Below are 19876 nucleotides of genomic sequence, written 5' to 3' on the forward strand. Positions count from 1 at the left end.
CTTCCCTAAATATATATCCAAATACAGTGTTCTGTGATTCTGCCATACATATGGTACATTTTTCTTGCTAACAAATTAAAAAAAAAAAGAGGACGGAGCCACATACTAGTGCATGAATCCGGGTAAAGGAATACTGAAAAAGTAGGAATGTTTTGTTTAAATTATACTGGAAGGAAGAGATTAGCAAATGCATGTGTGATTTCTCCTTTGCATGTTGCCTCAATATTGCTGACAACATGTCTTGGGCTAGAAATAGAACTTTTCGTTGGTACCTTTTCCACACACCTGCTTCTTGTTATAGCCCCTAACAACATTTATATTGCTTTAGGAATAAATGTATCAGTCAGATCAGAGCCTCGCTGGTTCTGGTTTGCATTTCATGCAGCTGAACCGCTGTGCTGGCTTTGCCCAATACTCAGGCCCTCGAAAGATTTGAAGAAACCTCACTGATATTAACACCGGCACCGGCACATATTAAGATCAGTTTTCTACTACTGTTCATTAACCAAACTTATTCAAAGTGAGGGAACAAATGCATATTTAAAAAGGCACGGAAAATAGTTTTCCATACAGTATGCTATTGTGGTGGGTTTAGTAAATGTTCTGCACGAAGAGCAGATTCTCTGTTTTAGAATGCAGTAGAAATCCGTTGCATGATGGATTATAAATTATTTTGCAGTTACAGACCTGAAACTCATTTTTCAAATTCATTGAGCGAGAAATCTCAGTGGGGAGAGTACTGTGGTTTGAAGTGATGCCGAAACAAATGTGTAGATGTGTCACGGGTGGTAGATAACACAATTTGATAGACCACATAGCTGATATTTTAAATCTTGGCCAAAATCTGTTCAATCCAACAAAGAAGACCATCCACCACTCTGTTCTTTCTTTACAGCCGGAGCATGTGTTACGATATTATAAGCCAATTTCCAATCTCATGAATTTATAGCTAGTGCTACAATATCACCAAGGCTGGGTTATTCATAACATGGTTCATTTTTCTGTTTGGGAAAATGGCGGACATATGGAACATTCATAAATCTTTGTGGCTTAAACTCAATTTTCTTATGCCATTTTTTTAAAAAAGAAATGCCGACATTTAGCATCAAAAGGGCAGATTTGTGAAAGGCCTTTCAATAGGCACAGAATGAGAGGGCCTTTAATAGACATACGAGGAGGTGCTGAAAAGTTCTCAGCCAAGCTAAGAAGAGAATGACGTGGATATGGTTCAATCGATGATCTGAAAATGTCAAAAAACATAGAATATCATTTCTGCACATTGGAACTTAACAAAACAACACTCTTTTTCAGCTACAGTGGCAAAATGACGCTCAGTATTTAGGAAGTTGGTCAGTTGGGCGGATAACTTTTCAGCACCCCCTCGTTATAGCTTGTATCACACTTTTTGGTTTGATTTTCCGAAACAATATTGTCTGAATCTGGAATATGTAAGGGGCAGAGCAATAAAACAGTGGGGAAAAGAAGAAGTTGGGAGAGAAGTGGGATTTCACGGAGCTGAAAATTCCCGTCAGAACATATTAAAACTTGGAACAACATCTCGAGATGTTTGATCCTTGAAGGAAACAACAGACAGCGCTAGTCATGTATGTCCTTCAAAGACAGACAAGCACTGTTCAAGTTTATTAGGATTTTTATATACCGCCTATCAAGGTTATCTAAGCGGTTTTTACAATCAGGTACTTAAGCATTTTCCCTATCTGTCCCGGTGGGCTCACAATCTATCTAACGTACCTGGGGCTATGGAGGACTGAGTGACTTGCCCAGGGTCACAAGGAGCAGCGTGGGATTTGAACTCACAACCCCAGGGTGCAGAGGCTGTAGCTTCAACCACCGCGCCACATCCCTCTCTTGTATGATCCATGCCAGGACTCTGCTTCACTCTTCGCTTTTCAAGCTTTCCGAATTCTGAGGAAAAACAATACCACCTACAGGTTATAGTAACCTATAAAATTATATCACATAAACTGAAATTAGGAAATACATCTTACCATCTATTCTTCAACAGATGAGATTGTCGCAGTCTTTTCACGTTCTCCAGTGTGGTTACTGATCAGGATGCAAAACAAACAAACAAAAAAAAAGCATTTTCAATGTAGAAATCCAAAGATGAAATACCATTCTGGCGGGAAGAAATAGCAGTCACCAAGCAGGGAAGAAACCTGAGGAGCAATTAGCATGGCAAAACAGTGGGAAAGCTGATAATCATGGATGTGCCAGGACAAAAATATTTGTAACATTTTGATTCATTTGGGCTTATTTTCCCCTGATTGTCAGTTGCCTTTTACAAAAGCTTAGTGTGCACTAATAGAAATAAAATTATTATTATTATTATTATTATTATTAATAGACTTAGCATGCGCTAAATACTAAGAAGCCCATGGGTAAAATGGGCTTCTTAGCATTTCGGCCCAGATTCTCTATATGATGCCAATATTGGCGACTGCCGATCATGTGTCAATCTCATGACGGTATCACTCTAAACCAGTGGTTCTCAACCCTGTCCTGGGGGACCCTCCCAGCCAGTTGGGTTTTCACGATATCCCTAATGAATATGCATAAGACATAGTTGCATGCCTGTCTCCTCCATTATATGCAAATCTCTCTCATGCATATTCATTAGGGATATCCTGAAAACCCAACTGGCTGGGGGTCCCCTAGGATAGGGTTGAGAACCACTGCTCTAAACAAACCTGTGTTTTCAGTTTCTCCTAGGCGTTGTTCTCCCTGAAGACGAACATGAAACCCAGCTTGGGCGAAAGATTAGACTTGATGGCAAGCATGACTATGTTATTTTAAAACGACACTGGATAGCACTTTATATGGATTAATTTAATGTGGTTTATGACACTTGATAGTTAAACGCTGGACAGGAAGGCAACAAGAATAACAAGATAAGTAGAGTTCTAAACATGTTTCTGACAGCATTTTAAAACAACTTTATAGGTAATTGGAATACCAGCAATTTTTTTTGAGTAACGTCCAAGCCATTGCACACTATGGGCTCCTTTTACAAAGGTGCGCTAGCGTTTTTAGTGCACGTACCGGATTAGCGCATGCTAGCTGAAAAACTACCGCCTGCTCAAAAGGAGGCGGTAGCGGCTAGCACATGTTAAGGCCTTAACGCGCCTTTGCAAAAGAAGCCCTATGCTTTATGGAAGGCAGGGAACAATAAAGTGCAGTGATGGTTCCATAACTATCGTGGTCTGAACTGCATTAGCAATGAGCTGGTGGTGGCACTGAGCACTTTATGATTATTTATTTCTATTGGTAAAGTAGTTATTTGGTCATGAGCTGAATATTTAATATAAGAAAATTGTGTTTTGAATGAAAGTGGCACTATTGTTAATTGAAAAATATCATGACGGTGTCATATGTAGAATCACGCCTCCGGGAAAGATAGGCGCCGGAAATGTAGGCCAAGGTTTTCCAGGCCTGCATTTCCGGCACCTGTCCTTGCCGTGAATCACACCTACTTAGCCACTTTAGGCCACCTAACGCCACGTCTGGCATTAGCCACGCCCACAGTGGCATTAGGCGGCCAAAAGCGCCTATGGAGAAACGATTCCTGTGCAGATTTTTTTGGCACCGGTAGGCGCTTTATCGTTGGTTTTCACCCTTTTAAATGCCATTTCTTAATTAAATTAGGTGCCGGTATGTAGAATTCCCCCTTTAGCGTGCAGTAATTCTGTTAGCGCTCACTAAGCATCAGTAAAAGGGCCCCTCAATATGTTTCAGACATTCATATTAATAAGATAAAAATGTAACATATGCTAGAAGTTTATGACATGCAGTCGGGATGATACGCGGTTATTATGAAGAGGGGGCTGATCTTGAAAAAGCCTAGTGGTGAAACATGTCGGCCAATCCCTTCCCGGCATTGAGAAGAGCTATGTGTTGAAGGGTGTCAGGTCAAAAGTGCGCCGGGACAAAGGCGCGTGCAGACAATTGAGCGCAGCGCGGAGGCGCGAGCTGCTCTAAATTACTGTTTTTAGGGCTCTGACAGGGGTGTGTGGGGGGGAACCCCCCCCACTTTACTTAATAGACATCGCGCCGCGTTGTGGGGGCATTGTGGGGGGTTTGGTGGGTTGTAACCCCCCACATTTTACTGATAACTTCACTTTTTCCCTGTTTTTAGGGAAAAAGTTAAGTTTACAGTAAAATGTGGAGGGTTACAACCCCCCAAACCCCCCATAACGCCGGCGCGATGTCTATTAAGTAAAGTTCCCCCCCACGCCCCCCCCGTCGGAGCCCTAAAAACAGTAATTTAGAGCGGCGTGCGCCTCTGCGCTGCGCTCAATTGTCCGGGTGCGCCTTTGTCTTTCGCGCCGTTGTCTATGAACCGTGTTGAAGCATTAACTGAAGATATGACGTCAAGCTAAGGGCTCCTTTTACAAAGGTGTGCTAGCGATTTTAGCAGGCGGTTATTTTTCGGCCAGCGCGCACTAATCTTTTGCATGCGCTAAAAACACTAGCGCACCTTAGTAAAAGGAGCCCTAAGTGATTTTGGCTTCATATGTGAATTCAATTGTTTATACTAAGCAAGATGGTAGTATTTTAGAGAAGAATTAAATTAAATTTAAATTAAATTCTAAAATTAATATATTAAGTTAAATGAAAGTAAAAGCAGCATGGATGATGAATATATGCCACTAGTGATATACACAGCCTTTCCAAATGGCATGTCTGACGAGTCTGCTTACAATTAGAAAAGTATATAGATTTAAAAGATTTAAGGTGCTGCATTTGGGACATTTGTTATTACTGGTTGCAGCATAAAGTGAACGGTTGGCTGAGTTTGAATGCACTTCCTGGGTTAATGCACACTGAACTGACTTAGCAAGCACTGCAGTTTTTAAGCCATGCTAGAGAATCAAATGCATGCTGAGAAATGCTCATTCCTACTAGTATATAGGAGCCTTTTTACTAAACTGTGATAAGCAGCCATTTCTTTATTTCGATTTTTATCCCGTTCTCCCAGAAGCTCAGAACGGGTTCCAAGTAGACATTCACAATCGTTTGAAAACAGACTAGTCATGACAACAAATAGGTTACAGTAGACGATAACAGAGCTTATTCTAGAGACCAGACTGGTCATAGCGAAGAGTACGAGGAGAAGTACCGTATATTGAGAAGGCAGTTTTTAATGGCCCGATTGGCGGAAGAGGAAGTTCTTTACTGCTCTTCGGAAGGTCATTAGCGAATCTAGCGACCTGATCTGTGTGGGTAGTCGGTTCCATAGCTGAGGTAGGAAATGGCTGTAGGATCTTTTGTACGCTGTACTCATTCGGAGGGATCTCCCTGCGGGAATGCTGAGTCTTTGTTCTGCTTTGGAGTGGAGGGGGCGGTTACTGCTGTATAGGTGTAGCTTGGATGCTATGTAGGCTGGGGGGGTTTTATTAGAATCTCTTTATATACCACCTATCAAAATTATCTAAGCGGTTTATAATCAGGTACTCAGACATTTTTTTAATCTGTCCTGGTGAGCTCACAATGTGTCTAACATACCTGGGAGGACTGAGTGACTTGCCCACGATCACAAGGAGAGGCGCAGGATTTGAACCCACAACCTCAGGGTACTGAAATTCTAGCTCTAACCTCTACACCACTTAGGCCCAGTTTGTAGTTCATTTGTGATGACTAATCTTTTAATTTAATTTTAGAACCATACTCTAAATGCAGCCCAAGGTGAAACATGGCCCATATTAGCGGTGTTTCTGTATTTGAGATAAGTACCATTAAAAATGATGTACAGTATATTGCCCTTAATAGCTGCTAATTTGAATTTAAAGTAAGAAGAAGGGATTTATCAATATTATCGTACCAAAATAATTTTTCAAAAGTGAATATGGACTGGTGAGGAGGCAGGGCAGGTAAGGCACAGGCGGATGGAGTCCGTGTGAAACAAAAAAATCACCACTGAGGTGCAATGTATAAATAGACAGAAATAGTTTTCAAAAAATGCCTGTATGCTTGTGAGAGAACATTTAATATTGTTGTGAGCGCTGAGCATATGTAATGGCTGGACTGGATTGACAGGCCCCCACCACATGTAGAGCTGTGATATTGATATTGATGCCAGATAGATTCAGCAAGTATTTAGTTATCTGGAATGTTTTAATAAGGTACAGCGCATTCTTATTGTTATTTATCACATGGGGTCTTTGTTAAGAAAGGCGGATAAATCAAGTTTGAATATAAAAGGTATTTTTCATGTAATGAAAAGCTCAAGGAAAAAAAGCTCAGATGGAATGTACGCAACTCTGAACAGACTCCCAGGGAACCAAAATAATGAAAGAATTCAAGCACCAATTCATCTTTCAAGTAATTGATCAGACAAAAGAACAAACCCTTTTCAAGGAGGTATTCCTTTTTTAAAAAAAAATAAAACTTTATTAATTTTCAAATATTAACAGTGCGTTGCAAAAAGTTTAAACATAAATGAATCAGGAAAAGCGCTTTAAATATACAAACATTCTGAAAACAACCATTTTCTCCCCCCCCCCCTTTCTCCCATTCATCCATAAAAGTATAACCACATATAGAATTTCAATAAACTAAATACAAGAAATCATGATGCCTTCCCACCTCCCTCCCTCCCACTCCGAATGTGTAATGAAATTAACTAAAAAGAAAAGGTCTATGACAACTAATGTGATTCAACAAATGATGTCAATGGGCTCCACCCCCTTCTAAATGCATTATTATAGCCCAAAAATTCAGCGTTCATTCTTTCATATTTGTAACGGCAACATAAGTTTGCCCACCAAAAAGTATAATTAAGTCTATCATAACTCTTCCAATTGTGTGTAATCAAGGAGGTACTTCTATAAAGAGGATGTTAACATTTGTGTGCTGGTTCTGCACCTCAAAGGTTAGAATAGTAAGAAATACACCCATGTGTGAGCATATACATGCATACATGCCAAAAGGGCACCTAAGAAGAGGTCCTCAAATCCAGTCCTCAAGAGCCACAACCTAGCCTTGGTTTCAGGATTTCCACAATGAATATATATGAGATCTATTTGCATGCCACGAACACAAATAGATCTCATAAATATTCAGGGGGGAAAACCAGCCTGGGTTGTGGACCCCTGACCTAAGGGCTAACTACAAGGAAATCTCAGATAGCAAGTAATTTGCAGGTGGGTATACATACAGGCAGAGACTGGGCACAGCATGTGCGGGGGTGCACATTTACACATGGAACTCTGTATAGGGCAGGGGTAAGCAATTCCGGTCCTCAAGAGCCGGACATCCACAATGAATATGTATGAGATGGATTTGCATGCACTGCCTCCTTGAGATGTAAATCTAGCTCATGCATATTTATTGTGGATATCCTGAAAACCTGACCTGGCTCCATCTCTCGAGGACCGGAATTGCCTACCTCTGGTACAGGGAAAAAGGAAAGGAGGTGGGATTTGATACACCACCTTTCTGCGGTTACAATCAAAAGTGGTTTACAGATTATATGCGGGCACTTATTTTGTATCTGGGGCAGTAGAGGGTTAAGTGAGTTGGCCAGAGTTAGAAGGAGCTGAAGTAGGAATTGAACCTGGTAGATTACTATAAGTTATGCTCAAACCTCTGGAACACAGGTGCACACTTTTAATGCTGGTGCTCACACCTAAATACATATGCATGTACAGTCGACCCTCGATTTAACGGACTCAATATAATGGATTTTGGCCTGAACTTTATCACGTTATATGCCCACTGTTTTATGGGTAAATTGCCAGTGGCTATGCATCATAACAACAGCGCTGACATTAGTTATTTGATGGTTATGGCTACATTTATGTTTTTTAATATGAAAACCGATGGTATAAAATTTAGCAGACTTTTGGTTCTGCCTAGATGCAATTTTTCAAACATTTCCGTTCAACGGACCATTTAATTTAATGGACACCCTTCTCCCCGCAATTAGGGCCCCTTTTATCAAGCAGTGCTAGAGGTTTTTATCACAAGCCGGCGTGATAAATGCTCCGATGCTCATAGAATTGCTATGAGCATCAGAGCACTTATCTCGCCGACCCGCGCTAGAAACCTCTAGCACAGCTTGATAAAAGGGAGGGGGGAGTTAGTCTATTAAATTGAGGGTTGACTGTATATATCTGATACAGTAACCCCCTCTTTTAAAAAACTTGCAATAGCAGTTTCTAGTGCGGGGAGAAGCGCTGAATGGCCCGCGCTGCTCCCGACGCTAGAAACTGTTATCGCAGTTTCGTAAAAGGAGGCCCTACTTACCTTCATAAAATATCCCCCAATCAGGTGCCTATATATAAGCAGACTTTTATAAAATCATCCCCTTCCAAGTGTCTATAAATTCTTGTAAAAAGTTCATTCAAATAGTAATAGCCATCATATATTTCTAAAATATGTAATAAATACACTATTGGCCTATCAACAATAAAGCAGCTCCGATGGATAGTTTTTAATAAAGACAGAGGAGAAAAACATCCAGACTGCAAACTAATGTTGGGTCATGTCAATTAAATTTTTCTGATTTAACAGCAAAAGTGTTTTTTTGTGTTTTCACAGCTTTTCTCCCTCAGGTTGTTCATCAGCTGATCAGACCATGGGGAGATGCCCAATCTCTTAACAGACCAATCCTGCCTTGGATGGAGAAGATCACAGATTGAGGAAGACCTGGGACAGCACAGGAGACAGGAACAAAGTCATCCTTAGCTTCTGATATGCTAACATTTTATGTGTTTCTATGGAAACAATAGCTCTAAAATAACAGTTTAGAATAGTGAAATTCACCCCAGTTCAGGACTTGGAGAAATTTATGATAGAAAAACACTTGGTGACCTCAGAGAATAAAAATGTTCACACTCTAAGCTAAAACAATTTGTCTAAAAGGGACTTGATGTATCATGGATGCTAATAACTTTATTCCCCCTTATGTTGGTTTGATGTTCAGCTCCCACTTAAAATTATATGTTAGATTATCCATTTAATTAAAATACATATGACCCTCACTATCCATTATAGCATGTATAGGCTAGAGTTGTAAACTTGAAGTGGCACAAATCCAGAGCTGGTAGAGAAAGTCCATCATAATTGCAAGGAAGTTCAACAGAAAACAGTATTGGATTTACAGAAGGCTAACATGCATACAAAATCCAAAAGTGAAAATAAGCATCTCAACTCCTTTGCCTTGTGTTCATTGCTACATCAGCAGATCTGCTCACCTATATCACACAAGAGAGCCATCATCAGCCCACAACACACAACAGCAGAGAAAGCGGGATAAGTAGAAAATACTGTAAGGCTGTAAAGATATTCTATTAAGGTACAGAAGATGATGAAGTGTGAGGTGAACTGGAAACATCCACAATGGCAAATCACCCCACTTCCGAGTGTCCAATTTGTAAAGAGGTCTAGAGGGTCTCAAACACTCACTCAATTGCACACTGATTGTGTATTTCAATGCCTAACTTTTGGGCGCTGCTTGTAGAATTTGCCCCAATATGTTTGCTGGAGGAAAAAGTCATTAATGATGGTAACATATTTTCAGAAGAAAAGTACTCTTTCCCATGGTCAAAAAAGTGTTAATGTTCCCTGATGTAGCTCAGGCAACTCAAGGCGTTCCTTTAGCTTAAACCTTGTGTTTTAAGCTTTAGGACCTACTTTTTTTTTTTCTTAAAATTCCCTTGTAAATGCCTGATCAGATACCAAAAGCATCCATTTATTTTTCTTCATCCTGCTCAACTTGATTCTTTTGCATTACCTATAACTCTTAGTGATTCTTTTTTATTACCTAAAACTCCTAAAGAGATTTACTCCCTCTTCTATTAAACTGCGCTAGCATTTTTTAGCGCAGAGAGCCACGCTGAATGGCCCGCACTGCTCCCAACATTCTTAGGAACTCTAGGAGCGTCGGGAGCAGCACAGCTCCCCACGCTAGAAACTGCTAGTGCAATTTAATAGAAGAGGCCCTTAGTTGTTTTTCAAGCTAGGTACACTTAGCCCTCCGTATTCGCAGTTTCAGCAATTGCGGTTTCGGTTATTCGTGGTTTTTAGCTTGCTGGCTTCCACCCCCCCCCCCCCCCCATTATGTCAGCTTGCATAGAGAAATCGCTGATTCCAAGCGTTGACTGAGACAATCGCCGATTCCCAGCACTTTCTTCACTGTGTTTTGCCTCTCCTTCAGGAACAGGCCAGGTCTCCCACTATGTTATTCGTGGTTTCAACATATTCACGATGTTTTTTTAATAGGAAACCGTGAATAACATATGAAAAAGTTATTCGTGGTTTTTCTGTATTCACGGGTCTGTTAATCCCCTATCACAGCGAATACGGAGGGAGAAGTGTATACAGTATATGGTTTCAAGATATCTGCAGACCTGCTATTTTTTTTTTTTTTTTAAAGGGTTTTTTTAAAAAAACGTAAGCGTGGATTTCAGCTGTGTAACTCCATGTAATGTGGACTTAGATTTGATAATAGTTCCCTGTGAGGAGGTTTTACAACTTGAGATCTAGCTAGGTACTCAGGACCTGGGTTGGCAACTGTTGGAAACAGGATACTAGACTTGATCGACCTTCACTGTGTCCCAGTAGGGCAATTCTTATGTTCTTATGTGTTCATTTTCTCTTGAGGCCTGTATTTTGCTGTAATGACTATAATGAATTGCAATTAAAATGATGAGGTTTTTATCTGGAATGTTGGAAATATCTGATAAAGAGGCAGCAGTGCCATCCACTTTGATTATATCAGGAGCTCTGTCAATTGATAAAACATGGTTGTTAAAACTTTTTTTAAAAAATGGGCAGATAAATTGTTTAGCTATGATGGAAATGTATATGTCTAATATTTGCTTTCTGTACAAGTAATGCTTGGTAATAAGTTTGAAAAATTAATAAATATATTTAAAAAAAAATGATAAGGTTTTGAATGTATAAGGTTATGAGGTTTTGGCTAGGAAGAGGGGGAGACCATAAGAGTCTAGGCCCCCATTCTCTGTTTGGAGACATGTGTAGAAAAATTTTAGAAAGCTATCATCATTTCCCAATATAGTAGGTTTTATAAACACACTATTAGAATTTGTTGAGAGGGAAATGGACATATGTTGTAGGGGGAGGGGGGGATTTCAGAGTGTTTATGCAAATTTGTACAAAACAATCCTGTTTCAATTTATTTGATGGTTTGTAAAATGCTTTATTGAAAAATTCAATAAAACCAGATTGTACATAAGAAAAAAAACATATATAGGGGACTGAACTGTACATAGAGAGCCTAAAATTTGGTGCCGAAAAAAACACTTAAGCATTGTTCTTTAGACAGTGCCTAAAATTAGGTGTGGCTTATATACACCCAAGAGAAGGGCCTAACTTTAGGTGCAGCCATTGGGACCAATAGAAACATGGTGTAAAATCTCACACCTAAAGTTAGACACGGATGCCCCTTATTCTATAATTACTTGCGTAAATGTGAGGAATGCTCCTGACCTCCCCCCCCCCATGGTCCTACCATTTCTGTGTCCCTTTTTTGTGGCCCTCATAAAATTTAGGGTGGATCCAGTACCTAAATTTGCACACATAAATTTAAATCCAATATACACTAATAATTGCTTGTTATGAAGGAAAATGATCAGTGCTAATTGGCTTATTATTCAATTAAATTGCACTTGCAAATTGGGCACATGCTCAAATTTACATGCTCGAAACAAAGCACCATACATAGAATGCGGGAGAAATGTAAAAAAAAAAACTGAAATGAATAGAACGTTTGACAACACTACATCAAAAATAAAACAAACTAATAAACCTATCATGCAAAAACTTAAAAAAGAGAGATGAATTGTAAGTTGATGTTATAAGAACATAAGAACATAAGAACTGCCATCTCCGGATCAGACCCATGGTCCATCGAGTCCGGCAATCCGCACACGCGGAGGCCCAGTCAGGTATACACCTGATGTAGTTTTAGTCACCCATATCCCTCTATGCCTCTCATAAGGAGATGTGCATCTAATTTGCCTTTGAATCCCTATAACAGTGGCCTCAAACTCGTGGCCCAGGGGCCACATGTGGCCCACCAGGTACTATTTTGAGGCCCTCGGTATGTTTATCATAATCACAAAAGTAAAATAAAACGGTTTCTTGATCATATGACTCTTTAGCTATAAATGACAATATTATTATTAAGACTTAGCCAAAAGGAAAGATTTATAAACTATAAAGAGTTTTACCTCATGCAAAATTGTCATTTCTTTAATAAGACATTAACTATTTTTCAAATTCAAACCCTCCAAGTACCTACAAAGCCAAAATGTGGCCCTGCAAAGGGTTTGAGTTTGAGACCACCGTTCTATAATGAATAGGTATGAGTGATAATTTACGTTGATTTGTACAAGAAAAAAAATATCAATCCTCTATAGAGTAGTTCTATAAGTAAAGGCCCAAATTCCGTATATGATGCCTTTGTTGGCAGCCGCCTTAAAAACAGCCGCCGATCATGCGTCAATTGCATGATGGCGTCTTTTATGCAATCGTGCCTCCGGTAAAGGTAGGCCCCCGAAAATGTAGGCCAGGGTTTTCAAGGCCTACATTTCCGGAGCCTACCTTTTGCACGATTCATGCCTAGGGAGGTGCTTTATGACGCCTAATGCAACTTCCAACATTAGCCACGCCTACAGTGGTGTTAGGTGTCATATAGCGCCTCCGTAGGTGTGATGCAGGTGTCATTTTTTAGGCGCCGGTAGGCAACTACATTTTTCTTTTTAATCTAGTCTTCAATTTATATAGCGGGTCATCTCCCAACGGAGATCAACTCGGTTTTTAAATGCTTTTTTTTTGTGGTACTCTATTACGTATTAAACCTTCTTTGGATCGACATAAAAGCCGGCTTTTCTTGATAATGACGGGAATAGCCAACCAGATGGTTACACGTAACTGGAAGAGTTATGATCGACTGAATTACACTTTCTGGTGGGCAAACCTATGTTCCAGTTACAAGTATGAAAGAATGAACGCGGAATGTCTGGGATATAGTAACGCATTCCAAATGGCGTGGAGCCCATTGACTGCATTTATTGAGTCACAAGAACTGTCATGTACCTTTCCTTTTATTTGACTTCCTTACACATCCTTACAGGGTGGGGGGAGGGGAATGTATTATTGTTTGCTATACTTAGGGCTCCTTTTACGAAGCACAGTTAGCAGCTTTAGCGCATGAGACTTTTTATCACGCGCTAATCCCCGCGCTAGCCGAAAAACTACCACCTGCTCAAGAGGAGGCATTAGCGGCTAACGCAGCCGGCAGTTTAGCGTGCTATTATGCGCGTTAAACCACTAACGCAGCTTTGTAAAAGGAGCCCTTAATTATCTATATTATTGAAATTAAATATGTACTTCTTCTTCTATTAATTATGGGGAGGAGGGGGGAGAAAATGATTGTTTTTTTGAATTATTTGTGTATTTAAAGTGCGTCCTGTGTAGTGTTTATGTTTAAATTCATTGTATGGCTCTGTAAACATTTGAAAATTAATAAAGATTTATAAAAATAAATAAATGCTTTTTTAAAAAAAGGCGTTTACAACTTAAGGCCCCCTTTTATCAAGCCAAGTAAGGTTTTGTTATTTTTTTTTAATCACAGATTGCTGCAGTACAAGCACCGTCGCTCATGAGTGTCGGAGCATTTACTACAGCGGCCTGCAATAAAAAAGAAACCTTTACGCAGCTTCAGTGGCACAGTAAGGGTATTTGGCGCCTGGGGTGGTGGCACTCCTCTCCCTCCCCCTACCCCCCCCCCACTGCACGTGCACCCCTTCCCTTTCCCGTACTTTTGCCCACATCGGTGCTGGCTCGCCCTTTGATATCACTTTCCAGGTGCGGGTCCTGGAAGCAACATCAGAGAGAGCACTGATGCCAATGCGGGCAGCAACCTCAGGTACGAGAGACGGAAAGGGCCACACATGTGCAGCAAGGAGAGGAGCAGGGGAGGGGGGCCTCACTCTTAGGAAGACTGCACCTAGGGTGAATCGCCCTCCCTGCACCCCCTTACTATACCACTGCGCGACTTGATAAAAGGCCTAAGTTACGCGCCAGTAGGGCGTTTTTAGAATATGGGCCAAAGTGTACACATGAGTCAGGTTTGCTAATGTAGTATTTGTCGCATGGCGTTAGGATCTGTGAATTTTGAACTTCCTTGGGGTCCATGATGCTTACGGATGGAAAAAAAAAAACAAATCCGTGTCAGTGTTTGTTGTATTTCTCATACACTTGCTTTGCACGAATGTTCATTACTGATGCATAATAAACATGTTTAAAAATACTCTACTTTGTTAGCTGAAATTCAAATCTAACGGAAGAAAAAGCCTCAGGTCTAATTCAGTAGAGCTCAAAGCTCAAATCACCTCCGCCCACATCACTGGCTCCAAAAAAACTTCCGTGTAGAATGACCCTTATGCCACTAAAGTTCTTTTTAAGAGACTAAGATTTTAAACTTTTATGGTGTCTAGACATTTACGCCTTCAGTGTAAAGAACAGCGCTGGATCTATGAACTGAATTCAGTAGCCCCAAAGGGTTTGAATATGAGCATTGACTGATACTATTTCTATTAATCAGATGTTCTTTTCCCCTGATTTACTCTAGCTTCTTACAGACACAGTAGAAAAACTCATCCCTTGTTTAACTTTCCTTCTGTTCAGGGCTGCAAAAGTAAGAAGTTTTTAAATCACACGTTAGCGTCCCAAGCAGCTCTTCATGATGAAGAGTTTCGAACATTCCTGCATACAACCTATTCTTACAAACATTTTAGAATACAATTGAAGACCTATCTTTTTTCTAAATATCTGACTATTTAACTAATTTTATTCCATGCATTGTGACTATTGTTAGTAATCTTTTGTAAACCGCGTTGAACTTACGATTACGCGGTCAATAAGTACTATGTAATGTCATGTTCAAATTGTACCGCTCTTCCGATGATGTAATCCAGAAATGCAGCAGCTGAGCTAGTCAGCCTATGAGGAGAGGCCATCTTTCCCCTGAGAGATGACATGGCGGGATTTGATTGGCTTTTCTCCCCTTTTAAGAAAATCTGAAACGCCACTCTGTAGAACAGGACGTGGATGAGATCGAGGAAGCAACAGCTCAGTGAGTAATATTACTTTGTGTATTCTAAAGTTTAATATAAGATTTAGGATATGAGAGGGAAACACTCCTTATGAAATTACATTCACAGAACTGTAAATGGAAGTCTGGGAGCCCTGAAGAAGCGGCTAAGATCCGTGAAACGTTGGCTGCACGCAGGACACCATAAAAGTTTAACCACACAGTAAACAGCATTGTTGTTTAAAATCATACCCCCCTCTTCTATTAAACTGCGCTAGCAGTTTTTAGCGCAGACAGCTGCGCTGAATGGCCCGTGCTGCTCCTGACGCTCCTAGGAATTCTAGGAGCGTCGGGAGCACTGCGGGCCATTCTGCGCGGCTCCCCGCGCTAGAAACTGCTAGCGCAGTTTAATAGAAGAGGCCCTGAGTCCCTTAAAAAGAACTATAGTGGCATAAGGGTCATTCTAAATGGAAGTTTTTTGGAGCCAATGATGTAGGCGAAGGTGATTTGAGCTTTGAGCTCTATCAAATTAGACCTGAGGCTTTTTCTTCCATTAGATTAGACTTTCACCTAATTGAAATTTATTAGCATTACTGATGCATGTCATTTTTCCGTAAATTGTTTATTGAAAGCTTCTATACCTCTGCCAATGACTGGGAGAGTCAATTCGGAGTGGTTTATATGAGCTCTGTAATGATGTTACAATACAGAGCTTGCGTTTCCTGGAATGGTTTCAATACAGATATTATTATGCCATAATCAATACATTATTAAACCTTAATCAATACTTGTGCTTTTGTAAAGGCGTTGCAATACAGAGTTAGCGTTTTCTGAGTTGGATCTCAATACTGTCCTCTTAAACCATAATCAATTCTCTCTTATTTCTGCCTATCACACTACCTGATTATACATACCTATATAAAATATATCATATATTTATTTATATTGTACCTTCTTATACACACATATAAATATATACATCCAAATTTAGTATCGTGTACTGGGTTCATACTACTCCTATTTCATGAAATACTTGTTGAGACTGGTATCTTGAATTGTACAATTATGTATCAAAAGCCCACTAGGCTTAATCTAATGAGTGATAACCTTGATTCCCCGCCAGAGGATGGGGCCTTAGTCCTAAAGTTACATAGGCATTTCCACTATTGTCCTTTGATACTCAGCTTCTGGAAGTCTATATGGGGACAGATTAACCTCATACTGGAATCAACAACCCCTTTGACGTATGAGGCAATTATATGTGGAACTTTGCTACATATTAAGTTTCCCCATGGATCGCTACAAAGGCAGGCTTTTCTTGATTATGACAGGGATAGGTATGCAAATGATAAACTGTAATTAGAAAAATTGCGATCGCATCAACTTTCCGTTTTGGGGGGCCAATTTATGTTTTGGGTATAAATACGAAAAGATAAATGTGGATATGTTGGGGCATTGCAAATTATTTAATTTGGTTTGGGGCCCGTTGACATCCTTTGTTAATTCAACATAGTTGTCTTTTTTAAATTTTTTGTTTATTGTTTATTTTTATACATATCCAGGACTGGGGGTGGGGGGGTGGGGGGGATATCTTTCTGGTTAATTTCTTGATTAAATTGTTGGATGGGAGGGGAGGGATATTTATCTTCTGCATTGTTATTAATGAAATGTAAGTGCTTATTTTGTTATTAATGTCTGCATAATTTATGGCATTTTGAAATAGCTTTGAAAATTAATAAAGATTTAAACAAAAACAAAAAAAAAGAAACTAGAAGCAGTTATTTGGAAAGGGAGTGAGGGAAAACCAAGACAGGGGATGTGGTTCTTTGTTTTTCAGGAGTGGCCCAGATGCAAGCAATGTTCTGGAAGTTTACTTTCCCTAGACCTTGGAATAATCAATGTTCACCAAGAAAATATTTCTATTTTTGTACAGGAGTAGGATATTTTTCCAAGTTCCAGACAGGATCACAAGGGAGGAAAAGCCCTGTAGAAAGCCAGAGAAAGTCCTAGTTGCTGCCAATTTACTCAAGGAGCATGAGAAACTATTCTTGTGCTTGTGTACTGTGGAAACTCTATGAACCACCTTCCATCTGCTTTTGGGCTCTACTTTTGTCTTCAGTAAATATTTTGGTTTGAGAACAACAGGCTTTGTGTGTGGACTATTTGTTTAAACGCTGTGTGTGATTCCCTTGGGCCTTGCACCTCTTTCTGTCTCCTCTGTTGCAGTACGCTGAATCCAGGACTGCGGTGAGTTGGATGGCACTCAGCGGTATCTAAGGTGGCCTTTTGCCTATTTGGGGCTAAATATACCCCTAAGAATATGGTTTAAAATCTATTGCATATATTTATCATGCTGCATTTGTCCCAAAAAAAAAAAATTTTTTTCTGTGCTTTTCTTTGCAACATATATGAATTGAGTATGGGGCTAAGGATCAAAAAAATAAAAAGTCCATAAAGTGGCCTAAATCGGTACTTGGACAATCAAAAAACCAGATCGTCCAAGTACTGATAATCAAAGCTGGTTTTAGACGTATCTAAAACCAGCTTAGGCCTTTCCCCTGCCTTTAAATGCCTAGAGCGAAAAGAGGCGTTTTTAGAGGAGGTAAAGGGCGGGAGGTGGGCCGATCTAGATTTAGTCGTACAGCAAGTATAACCAAAAACTTGAGCAGGTTGCCCAGCTGGAACTTATACGTTTTGACTTAAACCAAGTCAAAACAGGTATGTTCCGAAAAGGGGCCGCTGAGCTGATCGCGGCTGCCGCGAACAGCTCAGCGGCCCCGGCAACCTGCCCACCCCCCCACTGCAACGATCGCGGCAGGAGATATGGCTCATCTCCCCTGCCATGATCGCGATCGCCCCACCCCCGAACCGCCACGACCCAGGGCAGGAGAGATGACCAATCTCTCCTGCCGCGGTTCGTGGCAGTTTGGGGTGTGATCTCGATCACGGCAGGAGAGATGCCCAATCTCTCCAGCCACGATCCACCTCCCACCCCCGAACCAATATCGGCAGGAGGGAGCCCAACCCCTCCTGCCGAGGCGCGAGCCCTGCGACCCCCCCCCTTCCTTAAAATATGGGTAGGAGGGATCCCAGGCCCTCCTGCCCATGGTGACCCCCCCACCCCCTTAAAATATGGACAGGAGGAATCACAGGCCCTCCAGCCTACGACGCAACCCCCCCCATGACTGCCCCCTGAACCCCGCGACCACCCCCCACCCCCGACACCCCTCTTCATTTACATTAGTTGGCCAGACAGACGGATCCCAAGTTCGTCCGCCCAACAGGTCCGCCATCTTTCATATGGCGGGCCTTAGGGCCAGTCGCCTAAGGCTTCGCCCATAGGAGGGGGCCTTAGGCACCTGGCCCAACTGGAATTGGTACATGCTCACAAAAGTGAGACAGACCCTACACGGTCCGTGTTTCGGCAAGTAAACAGCCTTCCTCAGGGGTCCTAAATTGATGAATTACTGCACAGAGCCTGGACATATTGGGCCGCCGCGTGAGCAGACTGCTAGGCATGATGGACCTCAGGTCTGAATCAGCGGAGGCATTTCTTATGTTCTTATGTATGTTCTAATGCCTCTGATGGACTTTAGAGATGAATAGTGGTCGGAGGGATCGTTCTGCAAAATATGCCCTCTTATATGCCTTGAAGGGGACTATAAGTTTTGTTGACTATATCTGGCTTCCAGTATTTAGTGACTTTATATATCTCTATACATCTTCTGTGGATCAATTGTTCAACTTTGTGCTCAGTCACATAACTGGGGCACAGGGTCCCAAAGGGGGAAGCCTATGTGTACAGCAACCCCTTATTTGTACAACCTTTCCAAACACTATCCTGCTGATATCCAAAGTGCTTCTGCCTCCAATGACACCACTAGGACCACCGGGGAGATAAGTAGACCCTGGAGGGAGGGGAGCATTTACCTCGGCCTAGAGTATGCTGGCTTCAAAAAAGAACATTTATTTTTGTTGTAACAATAGAAAATGCTTTTTTATCCTGAACCAATAGCACTGGCTGTTTTATTACGCTTGGCCTCATATGGCAGTGGATCAATAGGGGCAGAGGTATATGCCCCATGTTATCTGAGAGAGCACATAGTTCTGCCCTCATAGCCCACATCTTACTGATCATGAGGTCCAGGACATGCTGTGTGTCCAGGAAACCCTACTGAATCTCCTGGAAATGCAGCAGGATTTTAGGTAGGCAGCATGACACTTGACTTTCACGGCTAGGGAAAGGCAGCACATCATTGTTCTCTGCCTCTTCCTGGGGATGGCTGAATGGGGCCTGTCCTTCCTCAATCACAGCCTCAATAATTTTCTCTAGTCTCTTGCCCTTTCTCCATCCCACCAGCTCTTCCCATCCTCCTGCTGCTCTTGGTGTCTGGCCTGTTCTTCCTCCTTCCTCTCAGTCTTCTCCTCAAGCTCCTCTTTCTCCGCCTCCTCAGCCTCCTCTTCCCTGGCCTCCTCCTCTGAATCAGTAGGTTCTTACAGTACTCTTCCAAGTTCATTTGCATGCAAATCTATCTTATGAATACTCATCGTTGATATCCTGCAAACTCGTTGGGACTATGTGTGTCCCGAGGACGGGGTTGGCAACGGCTACTCTAGAGCAGTGGTTCTTAAACCAGTCCTGAGAACACCCCTAGCCACTCAAGTTTTTTAGGATACCCCAAATAAATATGCATGAGATAGATTTGTATGCACTGCTGTTTAAATTGCATGCAAATCTAACTCATGAGTATTCACTGTGGATATCCTGAAAACCTATGGGAATAGGTGTGC

General features: G+C 41.2%; 1 long non-coding RNA gene across 1 annotated transcript in view; it reads right to left on the minus strand.

Annotated features, from left to right (window-relative positions):
• The window catches only part of LOC117346423, a 102460-nt gene that overhangs the window by 34858 nt on the left and 47726 nt on the right, over positions 1–19876 (minus strand). The window contains exon 2 of the long non-coding RNA XR_004536586.1: positions 2010–2067. This is a non-coding gene — a long non-coding RNA (uncharacterized LOC117346423). The remainder of the gene's footprint in view (positions 1–2009; positions 2068–19876) is intronic.

This window comes from Geotrypetes seraphini, chromosome 12 (assembly GCF_902459505.1).
Source record: "Geotrypetes seraphini chromosome 12, aGeoSer1.1, whole genome shotgun sequence".
Taxonomy (NCBI): domain Eukaryota; kingdom Metazoa; phylum Chordata; class Amphibia; order Gymnophiona; family Dermophiidae; genus Geotrypetes; species Geotrypetes seraphini.